Below are 12,693 nucleotides of genomic sequence, written 5' to 3' on the forward strand. Positions count from 1 at the left end.
ATGATACATAAGACAACCATTTACACACACTGTCCATTTAACAGTGTATTTAATGATATATAAACCCAACATTTACCCACACTCTCCATTTAACATTGTATTAAATGATATATAAACCCACCATTTAAGAAAATGTCCATTTAGCAGCGTATTTAACAATATATAAATCCACCACTTACCACACTGCCCATTTAACAGAGGATTTAATGATATATAAACCCACCATTTACCCACACTTCATTTAACATTGTATTTAATGATATATAAACCCACCATTTACCAACACTGTCCATTTAACAGTGTATTTAATGATATATAAACTCAGCATTTACCCACACTGTCCATTTGGCAGTGTATTTAATGATATATAAACCCACCATTTAACCACGCTGTTCATGTAACTATGTATTTAATGATATATAAACCCAGCATTTACCCATACTGTCCATTCCCCCAGTGATTGATCTGATTGATGCTTCACAATAGTTTAATTCGGCGGTTTAATGGTTAATATCCTCACTTGCAGAAATCGCCTCTCCTCTGCTCACTGACGAAACACTGGCTCTTGGCCACAGGATTGAAAGCGCCAACATCAGAAAATCGATGGGACTTCAGTGAACAATGTCCCTGATGCAAATGTAACTATTTATTTCTCACCAAATATCTGTTTTACCGAACTTCTCTTTAACAAGAAGAGAAAAAGTAAAATGTATCACCATCTTTGTTCACAATTGACGTGGCAGCGAATTGTCAACCCGGTTCGATTTGATTCCACCAGAAAGGCCGCTCCCTGTTCTGAAACACATGAGGAATGTTTGTGTTGAAATCCATCCTGATGTCTGGCAGCAGCTTTCACACGGGGCGGAGCTCTGAATCTCACATAACAAGGATTAGATCAAATTCTCAAGTTGTGAACTGCTAAAATAATGCAAAGAACTTGCAGTCGATTGATTACATTGAAATAACAAGGATATAATTTGTCAAATCTACACGGACATTGCGAGGCGGAAAATACTTGCGGGAACAAGGTAAGGTTCATGTCGTGTCAATTTGATTTAAATTAACTTTTTCTGCCCCTTCCTCTTTTCTAATGCCGATTTCCCGCTGTCAGATATGTTCTCCGGCGGAGGGAGCTCTCCATTCCTCGCGGATGGAACAATTCACTAATTGTTCGCTCAGACACTGACTGAAGGCCGGGTATTTTACACTGGGAATTTCAGTGCTTATCCCTTCATGGACCCCACCAATCTCCCCACAGGCACATTTTAAAGCGATTACGGGACAGAAAGCAGGAACACGAACTCTGGAGATTTGCACCATCTTAGTCCAGATGTGCCTCCTCCTCATGTTAGAATTTGATATTCAGTAAACAGGGGTGGGGAACTGGCTTTTCTCACTCTATTTGCATTTTTTAAACTATGACACTGGCTCTTTTTAATTACTGAACCGTTTGGTTCCCGGTACACTGATCAAAGACTGATCGAACACAAAGTTCAGCTCAGTGAAGGGTTAACAGATTCGCAATGGCCGATCATCGCTCTCTGCCGGGCACCTGGAAAATCAGCCTATGGTTACACGAGGCTGGACTGAACGCCATCCAATCACAGGACAGGAGCAAAATCGGAGCCAAAACTTGTTCCTGATCAATTATAATTGATTAGTTTAATGCGAATTAGGTGGGAGAATGGAGCAGGGACTTCTGTTTTGCTGAAATATGTTCGTGACGGTGTTGAACTGGCTCAACTAAATAAAGAGAGGCCGCTCCCTTTGGAGAGAAACAAACTTCCAGAATGTTTTAAAGGGAAACCGGTTCAGCCGAAACCATCTTTCACACAGATAGGTCGTTCCTGACCGTTAATCTTGGTAATTTGAGTAGTTACTTTTAATATCAACAGGTAGGAGGGCCACAGCACTGAGTGGAATTAATAAAACTGTTGGAGCAGGAACAGAAGATTTATGAAACAGTGAAAAGTTATTAGCAGGAAAATGGAAGGAGGTTTTGAAGAAGTAACTTGATCTTAAAAAGTAAAACGAGAACGGGTCAACATTCCATTGAATTGACGTTCAGATTGTGTGTTATGTCTGTCAATCTCGAAATCATTCCAAACACGTTTGGAAAGTCAGAATCATGAGAAATGTGATCAGGTATCTTTAAAACAGGGCCTGGGTTTTCACAGAACATAGATAAATGTTCCTGATTACAACATATTGAGGAGAGAGGACATCAGTATGAATAAATGGTTCTGTGCGAGAGCTGGAAAAACGTCAATAAACTTGCAGGGCCCCAGCACTAATCTTTATATAAAAATTAACGACTGAAATTACCAACCTGTAGGACGGTCAATCACTAACCTTTATAGAAAAAGTAAATACTGAAATTATCAGCAGGGAGGAGAGTCCATCAATACACTTTATATAAAAAGTAACAACTCAAATTACCTACAGTTAGGAGGGCGCATCACAGATCTTTTTTCAAAAAATAACAACTTAAATTAGCAACAGGTAGGAGGGTCCATCACGAATATTTATATAAAAGGTAACTGCTGAAATAATCAACAGGTAGGAAGGTTAATCACTAACCTTTGCATGAAAAGTGACTACTGAAATTACCAACAAGGAGGAGTGTCCATCACTTATCTTTATATAAAAAGTAACTACTGAAATTACCACCAGGTTGGAGGTCCCATCACAAATCTTTGTAAAAAAAAAGTAACAACTGAAATTACCAACAGGTAGGAGGGTTCATCACTAATCTTCATATAAAAATAACTACTGAAATTACCACCAGGTCGGAGGGTCCATCACTATTTTTTATACAAAAAGTAACTCCTGAAATTACCACCAGGTAGGAGGGTCCATCATTAATCTTTATATAAAAAAGTAACAAGTCAATTTACCAGCAGGTATGAGGGTCCCAGCACTAATCTTTATATGAAAGTAACTATTGAATTTACAACCAGGTTGGAGGGTCCATCACTCATCTCCACATACAAACGTAACTACTGAAATTACCAACAGGTAGGAAGTCCGATCACTCATCTTTACCTGAACAAATAACTACTGAAAATACCACCAGGTAGGAGTGTACATCACTAATCTTTTCATGAAAATTAACTACAAAAATTACCAACAGAGAGAAGGGGCCATTACTAATCTTTATGTAAAACGTAACTCCTGAAATTACCAACAGGTTGGAGGGCCCATCAGTAATCTTTATATAAAAAGTAACAACTCAAATTACGAACAGTTAGGAGGGCCCATCACTATAAAATTAGTGATGGGCCCTCCTAACTGTTCGTAATTTGAGTTGTTACTTTTTATATAAAAAATAAACTACTGAAATTACCAAATAGGTATGAGGGTCCATTAATGTTGATATAAAAAGTTACAACTCAAATTACGAAAAGGGAGGTGGGTCAATCACTAATCTTTATAAAAAAGAAACGACTGAAATTACTAACAGGTAGGAGCGTCCATCACTAAACTTTATTTTAAAAAGTAACTACTGAAATTACCACCAGGTAGGAGGGTCCATCACTAATCTTTATGTAAAAAGTAACTCCTGAATTTATCGACAGGGAGGAGGGTCAATCACTAATCGTTAAAGAAGAAGTAACTACTGAAATTACAAACGGGCAGGAGGGTCCATCACTAATAATAGAAAAGATTAACGACACAAATTACCACCAGGTAGGAGGGTCCATTACTAATCTTTATATAAAAAATAACAAGTCAAATTACCACCATCTAGCAGGCTATTTCTCTAATGTTATATAATAAGTAACAAGTCAAATTACCAACAGGTAACCTTTTTATAAAAAGTAACGAAAGAAATTAACAACAGGTAGGAGGGTCCATCACTCATCTTTATGTAAAAAGTAATAACTGAAATTACCAACAGATTGGAGGTTCCATCACCAACCTTTTTAAAAAAACTAACTACTGAATTTACAAAAAGGCAGGAGGATCAATCGGTAATATTTATACTAAAAGTAACAACATAAATTACAAATAGGCAGGAGGTCCCATCACTAATCTTTATTAAAAAAGTAACTACTCAAATTACCAACAGGTAGGAGGGTCCATCACTAAATTTACATAAAAAATAACGACTGAAATTACCACCAGGTAGGAGTGTCCAACATTAAATTTTATAGAAAAATATACTACTGAAATTACCAACATGTCGGAGGGTCCATCACTCATCTTTATATAAAAAGTAATTACTGAAATTACCAAGAGATTGAAGATTCCATCACCAACCAATTTTTAAAAAACTGACTACTGAAATTACAAAAAGGCAGGAGGATGAATCACTAATATTTATACTAAAAGTAACAACAGAAATTACGAATAGCCATGAGATCCCATCACTAATCTTTATAAAAAAGTAACTACTCAAATTACCAACGGGTAGGTGGGTCCATCACTAAACTTTACATACAAAAGTAACTATTGAAATTACCAGCAGGTAGGAGATTCCATCACTAATCTTTATATAAAAAGCAACTACTGTAATTATCGACAGGAAAGAGGGTCCAGCACAAATCTTTATATTAAAAGTAACAAGTCAATTTTCCAACAGGTTGGAGGGTCCATCACGAATCGTTGGATAACAAAAGCAACTAGTGACATCACCAACAGGCAGAAGGGTCCATCACTAATGTTCAGATAAAAACAGTAACTACTGAAATTACCAACAGGTAGGAGTACCGATCACTAATCTTTGTATAAAAAGTAACCACTGAAATTACCAACAGGAAGGAGTTTCCATCACTAATCTTTGCATACAAAATAACTACTGAAATTACCAACAGGCAGGAGGTCCCATCACTAACCTATTTTTTTTTAAAAAACTAACGACTGAAATTACAAAAAGGCAGTAACAAGTCAATTTTCCATCAGGTAGGGAGGTCTATCAAGAATCATTATGATAAAAGAAACTACAGAAATTACTAAAATGCTGGAGGGTCCATCACTAATCTTTATATAAAAAGCAACTACTGAAATTCTAAAAGGTAGGAAGGTCCATCATTAATCTTTATATAAAAAGTAACTACTGAAATTAACAACAGGTACTAGTGTCCATCACTAATCTTAAAAAAAAACACTGAAATTCCCAACAGGGAGGAGTTTCCTCACTAATCTTTACATTAAAAAAAACTAATGAAATTACAAACAGGCAGTAGGGTCCATCATTAATCTTCATCAAAAAGAAACTACTGAAATTACCAACAGGAATGAGTGTCCATCACTAATCTTTATTTAAAAAGTAACTACTAAAATTACCAACAGGTAGGAGCGTCCATCACTAATCTTTATTTAAAAAGTAACTACTGAAATTACCAAGAGGCTGGAGGGTCCATCACTTATCTTTAGATAAAAGAGTAAGGACTGAAATTTCCACCAGGTAGGATTGTCCATCACTAATACTTTTATATAAAAAGTAACTACTGAAATTACCACCAGGCAGGAGGGAAAATCACTAATCTTTATAATGAAAGTAACAACTGAAATTACACCACGGAGGAGGGTGCATCACGAATCTTTACATAAAATAGTAACTACTGAAATTACCAACAGGCAGGAGGTCACATCACAAACCTTTTTTAAAACTAACTACTGAAATTACAAAAAAGCAGGAGTTCCCATCACTAATAACAACTGAAATTACCAGCAGGTAGGAGAGTCCATCACTAATCTTTTTATAAAAAGTAGCTACTGAAATTACCAACAGGCAGGAGGGTCCATCACGAATCTTTAGATAACCGAAGTAACCACTGAAATCTGCAACAGTTGGTCGGGTCCATCACGAATCATTATTAAAAAAGAAACTATAGAAATTACCAAAAGGCAGGAGGGTCCATCACTAATCTTTAAATAAAAAGCAACGACTGAAATTATAACAGGTAGGAAGGGCCAACAGTAATCTGTTTAAACAAAGTAACTCCTGGAATTACCCACTGGTGGGCGGGTCCATCTCCAATACTTGTAAAAGAATAAACTACTGAAATTACCACCAGGGAGGAGGATCCATCACTTATCTTTATATAAAAAGTAACCACTGAAATTACCACCAGGTAGGAGTGTCTATCACTAATCTTTATATAAAAAGTAACTACTGAAATTACAAACAGGCTGGAGGATCCATCGCTCATCTTTATATAAAAAGTGACAAGTCAAATTAACAACAGGGAGGAGTGTCCATCAATTATTTTTGTATAAAAAGTAACCACTGAAATTAACAACGGGTAGAGGGGTTCATCACTAATGTTTATACAAAAAGTAACAACTCAAATTACCAACAGGTAGGAGGGCCCATCACTAATCTTTATGTAAAAAGAAACTACTGAAAATACCACCAGGGATGAAGGTCCCATTAGTAATCTTTATATAACAAGTAACGACTGAAATTACCAAGAGACATGAGGGCCCATCACTAATCTTTCTATAAAAAGTAACCCTTGAAATTACCAACAGGGAGGAGTGTCCATCAGTAATCTTTATATAAATAGTCATGACTCGAATTACCAACAAGCTGGACGGTCCATCACTAATCTTTAGATAACAAAAGTAACTACTGACATTATCAACAGGGAGGAGTGTCCATCACTAATCTTTATATGTAAAGTAACTACTGAAATTGCCAACTGGCAGGAGGGGCCATCACTAATCTTTAGATTAAAAAAATAACGTCAGAAATTACCACCAGGTGGGAGGGTCCATCACTAACCTTTATAGAAAAAGTAACTACTGAAAATACAACAGGCAGAAGGGTCCGTGAATAATCTTTAGATAAAATAATAACGACTGAGATGACCACCAGGTCGTCGGGTCCATCACTAATCTTTACATAAAAAAAGTAACTACACTTATTACCACCAGGTAGTCGGGTCCATCACTATTCTTTATATAAAAAGTAACAACTTAAATTAGCAACAGGTAGGAGTGTCCCTCACTAATCTTTGTATAGGAAGTAACTATTGAAATTACCAACAGGCAGGAGAGTTCATCACTAATTTTTCGAATACTAAAATAAATCTCAAATTACCAACACGCAGGAGGGTCCATCACGAATATTTAGATAACAATAGTAATGCTGACATTACCAACAGGTAGGAGTGTCCATCAGTAATCTTTATATGAAAAGTAACTACTGAAATTACCAACAGGCAGGAAGGTCCATCATTAATCTTTAGATAAAAAAGTAAGCAAAGAATTTACCACCAGGGAGTATTGTTACATCACAAATCGTTATATAAAAAGTAAATACTGAAATTAAAAATAGGCAGTGGTGTGCATCACTAATCTTCAGATTAAAAACAATGAACTACAGAAATTACCAACAGGCAGGATGTCACATCACTCATATTTTTTAAAAAGTAAATGCTGAAATTACCAACAGGTAGGAGGGTCCATCACTAACGTTTGCGTAAAAAAGTAACCACTGAAATTAACAACAAGCAGGCGGACCCATCACTAATAATTACCTAAAAAAAAAATACTGAAACTACCACCAGGTAGCAGTGTACACCACTAACCTTTACATAGAAAGTAACTGCTGAAATTACAACAGGTAGGAGGGCCCATCACTGATCATTACATCAAAAGTAAGAACTGAAATTACCACCAGGAGGGAGGGTGCATCAGTAATCGTTATAAAAAATAAACTACTGAAATTACCAACAAGCAGGACGTCCCATCACTAATCTTTACCTCAAAAATAACTACTGCAACTACCACCAGGTAACAGTGTACATCAATAATCTTTATATAAAAATTAACAACTGAAATCACCAACAAGTTAGAGTGTCCGTCACTAATTTTTTTATAAAAAGTAACTACTGAAATTACCAACAGGCAGGAGGGTCCATCACGAATCTTTAGATAACCGAAGTAACTACTTAAATCTGCAACAGGGAGTCGGGTCCATCACGAATCATGCTTAAAAAAGAAACTACAGAAATTACCAAAAGGCAGGATGGTCCATCACTAATCTTTAAATAAAAAGCAACGACTGAAATTATAACAGGTAGGAAGGTCCATCAGTAATCTGTTTAAACAAAGTAACTCCTGGAATTACCCACTGGTAGGCGGGTCCATCTCTAATATTTGTAAAATAATAAACTACTGAAATTACCAACAGTGAGGAGGCTCCATCACTAACCTTTGCGTAAAAAAGTAACCACTGAAATTAACAACAATAATCTTTGACAAAAAAAACTACTGAGATGACCACCAGGTAGTCGGGTCCATTACTAATCTTTACATAAAAAGTAACTACACATATTACCACCAGGTTGGAGGGTCCATGACTAATATTTATATAAAAAGTAACAACTTAAATTAGCAACAGGTAGGAGATCACGAATCTTTCGAATACAAACATAACTTCTCAAATTACCAACACGCAGGAGGGTCCATCACGAATCTTTAGATAAAAAAGTAAGAACTGAATTTACCACCAGGGAGTATTGTCCATCACAAATCGTTATGTAAAAAGTAAATGCTGAAATTAAAAATTGGCAGTGGTGTGCATCACTAATCTTCATATAAAAAATGGAACTACCGAAATTACCAAACAGGCAGGATGTCACATCACTAATATTTATAAAAAAGTAAATGCTGAAATTACCAACAAGTAGGAGGGTCCATCACTAACCTTTGCATAAAAAAGTAACCACTGAAATTAACAACAAGCAGGCGGACCCATCACTAATCATTACCTAAAAAAAACGACTGAAACGACAACCAGGTTGCAGTGTACATCACTAATCTTTATATAGAAAGTAACTGCTGAAATTACAACAGGTAGGAGGGCCCATCACTGATCTTTATATCAAAAGTAAGAACTGAGATTACCACCAGGTAGGAGGGTCCATCAGTAATCGTTATAAAAAATAAACTACTGAAATTACCAACAAGCAGGACGTCCCATCACTAATCTTTACCTCAAAAATAACTACTGAAACTACCACCAGGTAGCAGTGTACATCAATAATCTTTATATAAAAATTATCAACTGAAATAACCATTTTGGTAGATCGAATCGGGCCAGGACCTATTCCGTTTTTGGTAGGGCGTTGGGGAGAGTTATAGAACAAAGAGATCTAGGAGTAAAGGTTCATAGCTCCTTGAAAGTGAAGTCACAGGTGGATAGGGTGGTGAAGAAGGCATTCGACATGCTTGGTTTCATTGGTCAGAACATTGAATACAGGAGTTGGGATGTCTTGTTGAAGTTGCACAGGACATTAGTAAGGCCACATTTGGAATACTGTGTACAGTTCTGTTCACCCTATTATAGAAAGGATATTATTAAACTAGAAAGTGTGCAGAAAAGATTTACTAGGATGCTACCGGGACTTGATGGTTTGACTGATAGGGAGAGGTTAGATAGACTGGGACTTTTTTCCCTGGAGAGTAGGAGGTTAAGGGGTGATCTTATAGAAGTCTATAAAAAATGAGGGGCATAGATAAGGTAGATAGTCAAAATCTTTTCCCAAAGGTGGGGGAGTCTATAACGAGGGGGCATAGATTTAAGGTGAGAGGGGAGAGATACAAAAGGGTCCAGAGGGGCAATCTTTTCACTCAAAGTGTGGTGAGTGTCTGGAACGAGCTGCCAGAGGCAGTCGTCGAGGCGGGTACAATTTTGTCTTTTAAAAAGCATTTGGACAGTGACATGGGTAAGATGGGTAGAGAGGGATATGGGCCAAGTGCAGGCAATTGGGACTAGCTTAGTGGTATAAACTGGGCGACATGGACATGTTGGGCCGAAGGGCCTGTTTCTATGTTGTAACTTCTATGATTCTATGATAAGTAGGAGTGTCCGTCACTAATCTTTATATAAAAAGTAACAAATGAAATTACCAACAGGTATGTGGGTCTATCATTAATCTTGATATTAAAAGTAAATACTGAAATTATCAACAGGCAGCAGGGCCCATCACTAATGTTTAGATAAAAAAAGTAACGACTGAAATTACCAGCAGGTAGGAGAGTCCAGCACTAATCCTTTTATAAAAAGTAACTACTGAAATTACCAACAGGCAGTCGGGTCCATCACGAATCTTTAGATAACCGAAGTAACTACTGAAATCTGCAACAGGTCGTCGGGTCCATCACGAATCATTATTAAAAAAGAAACTACAGAAATTATCAAAAGGCAGGAGGGTCCATCACTCATCTTTCAATAAAAAGCAACGATTAAAATTATAACAGGTAGGAAGGTCCATCAGTAATCTGTTTAAACAAAGTAACTCCTGGAATCACCCACTGGTAGGCGGGTCCATCTCTAATATTAGTAAAAGAATGAACTACTGAAATTACCAACAGGGAGGAGGATCCATCACTCATCTTTATATAAAAAGAAACCACTGAAATTACCAGCAGGTAGGAGGGTCCATCACATAAAAAAGTAACTATTGAAATTAACAACCGGCAGGAGGTCTCATCACTAATATTTGCATAAAAATAACTGCTGAATTTACCGCCAAGTACGAGTATCAATCACTAATCTTTATATAAAACGTAATAACTGAAATTAAAAATAGGCAGGAGGACCTATCACTAATCTTTATATAAAAAGTAACGACACAAGTTAATCTTGTGTTTGATTGCACGAATGCAATTAGTGTAGGTGTAAATATATTTTTTTTATTGCTCTTGTCCGTTTATTACACAATTGACAGCAAATGACTTCAACTATTGATTGAAGAAATTACGGACCGAGACTAATCTCTTTTACATTTCCACAGTGTGGAAAGGAAAGGACGGTGACTGATAGTTTGATTATTTGCTCTTGCCTGTGCGTGCACACACAGAGCGAGACACACACACAATGGGGAATTATGATTGTAAAACAGCCGTCAAATCTTCAACTTATATATTTGTGGTGTTTTCTGAGATTGTGAGACACGTAAAAATAATCCAAAAATAAATGTGCAGCACCTGTTTAAAGTTATGCAATTCATAATATTAACATGAGTGTTAATATTATTGAACAGTGCTCATTAGTCAGGTGCTGATACTATGAGGGATAAGGTAAATATATTCAAATAGAAGCACCAACCAAAACACATCTCCATGAACACACGAACAATGTCATTACCAAAGAGAGCAGAGAAATCACACCCAGCTCCATATTGTGTATGTGGATAGATATCAGGCTCATAAACATCAGAATTTAATATCAAAACTTAACAAATCAAAAATATTAAGAACAAATCTGTGAATAAAATAATACAACAGCACCAGACTGGGTAACAACGAGTGAAGGAACATTGAATTCATCACCTCATTCCATATTGCCCTCCAGAATATTCACTACCTCAGGAATAAGTCTGGTGCTGGCCTGCACTGTGACTAAATCTTACCAATTGGTGCTCCCAGTGCAGAATCTCGGCCGACTCTCACTGGGTTGTGAAGATCAGAGGGACTCATTGGGTTTCACTGGGCAGCTGTCTGTGCCGCACCTCGTGTGGAGAGCTGATCGTAAAAGTCGGGAAATGCTCGATCCCAGATCTAACAGCTGTTGTCCTGATGGGGGAGAAGGGACTTGATATCACATTCAACAAGACGCCGTTTTATCATTCTCATTATAATATTTCAGTCTAACCTTCCTATTAATATATTTATTACAGAGCGTCAGAATCTTGGAACGCCTCTTACCACCATGGCTGAAGGTCCAAACAGGGGAGAAGATCCAACATCATCAACAAGAAAGGGAATAGACACCGGTAGGTTCAGAACAATCTTTAAAATATCAAATGTGTCCTGATAAAGGGTCAAGATCACGAACAAGATCCTGTTGCTCACACAGGAAGAAGAAACCGAGCATATGGTGTGTCGATAGAAGAAAGTGAGTGACCATCTCGTGGGGCAGTGCAGTCACAGGTGGAGGGATCTCAGTAGTGGAACTGGCAATAGACACCTGATATTATGGAATGTAAGGTGGATAGAAACAGTGAATCAGATTGGTCTTCCTGAGTAACAATGTGAAACCAGGGATCATTGGGGGAGGGGTGAGAGGCAGGTAAGGCACAGGAACAGGAGAGCGAGAGTGGTGGGAGATTCTATGGTCAGGGGAATAGACAGACTCTTCTGCAGCCCTGAGCAGGTCCAAATTGTAAGTTGCCTCCATGGTGCCACAAGGAAGTACTTCCTGCAAGAGGTGTGACCATCTCTGGGAAGGAAAGGAGAGCGGTAAATATTCTTAGTCGGAGCCAATAACACGGTTAGAAATACGTTTATACAGAGAATATTAGAATTTGAGCACGAGACTGAAAAACAAGGCCTCAAGTTGGTGATCTCCGAATTGTTTTGCACTGGGCCGCTTACTCAGGACAATATGAGGCAGGTCAATGTGCGGCTGCAGGGCTGGAGCAGGAGGGAATGGTTCATGCTCTTGGGACGGTGAGCGGCGGGAGAGAGCGAGACCAGAGCGGAGATATAAACAGCGCGGAGAGAGCGAGAGTCCAGTCGGTGAGCGGCGGGAGAGAGCGAGACCAGAGCGGAGATATAAAAAGCGCGGAGAGAGCGAGAGTTCAGTCGGTGAGCGGCGGGAGAGAGCGAGACCAGAGCGGGGATATAAACAGCGCGGAGAGAGCGAGACCAGAGCTTACTCTGAGAGCGAGACTCTGAGACCAGCGGCAGTTCGGGGTGACGTCACCAGTCAGAAAGTGACGAGGCACAGGG

General features: G+C 38.0%; 1 long non-coding RNA gene across 12 annotated transcripts in view; it reads left to right on the plus strand.

The window, feature by feature from the left end:
• LOC137312934 (uncharacterized) overlaps positions 1 to 12,693 on the plus strand; it is a 146,850-nt gene that overhangs the window by 24,399 nt on the left and 109,758 nt on the right. For 10 of the 12 annotated variants that reach the window (XR_010960919.1, XR_010960912.1, XR_010960913.1 and 7 more), the window contains 2 exons: positions 527 to 1,028; positions 11,640 to 11,735. This is a non-coding gene — a long non-coding RNA (uncharacterized lncRNA). Of the gene's footprint in view, positions 1 to 526; positions 1,029 to 4,585; positions 4,704 to 11,639; positions 11,736 to 12,693 lie in introns of all 12 variants that reach the window. The other 2 variants (XR_010960918.1, XR_010960922.1) reach the window with 2 other exon arrangements.

The sequence above is a fragment of the Heptranchias perlo genome, unplaced genomic scaffold (genome assembly GCF_035084215.1).
Source record: "Heptranchias perlo isolate sHepPer1 unplaced genomic scaffold, sHepPer1.hap1 HAP1_SCAFFOLD_44, whole genome shotgun sequence".
Lineage (NCBI taxonomy): Eukaryota > Metazoa > Chordata > Chondrichthyes > Hexanchiformes > Hexanchidae > Heptranchias > Heptranchias perlo.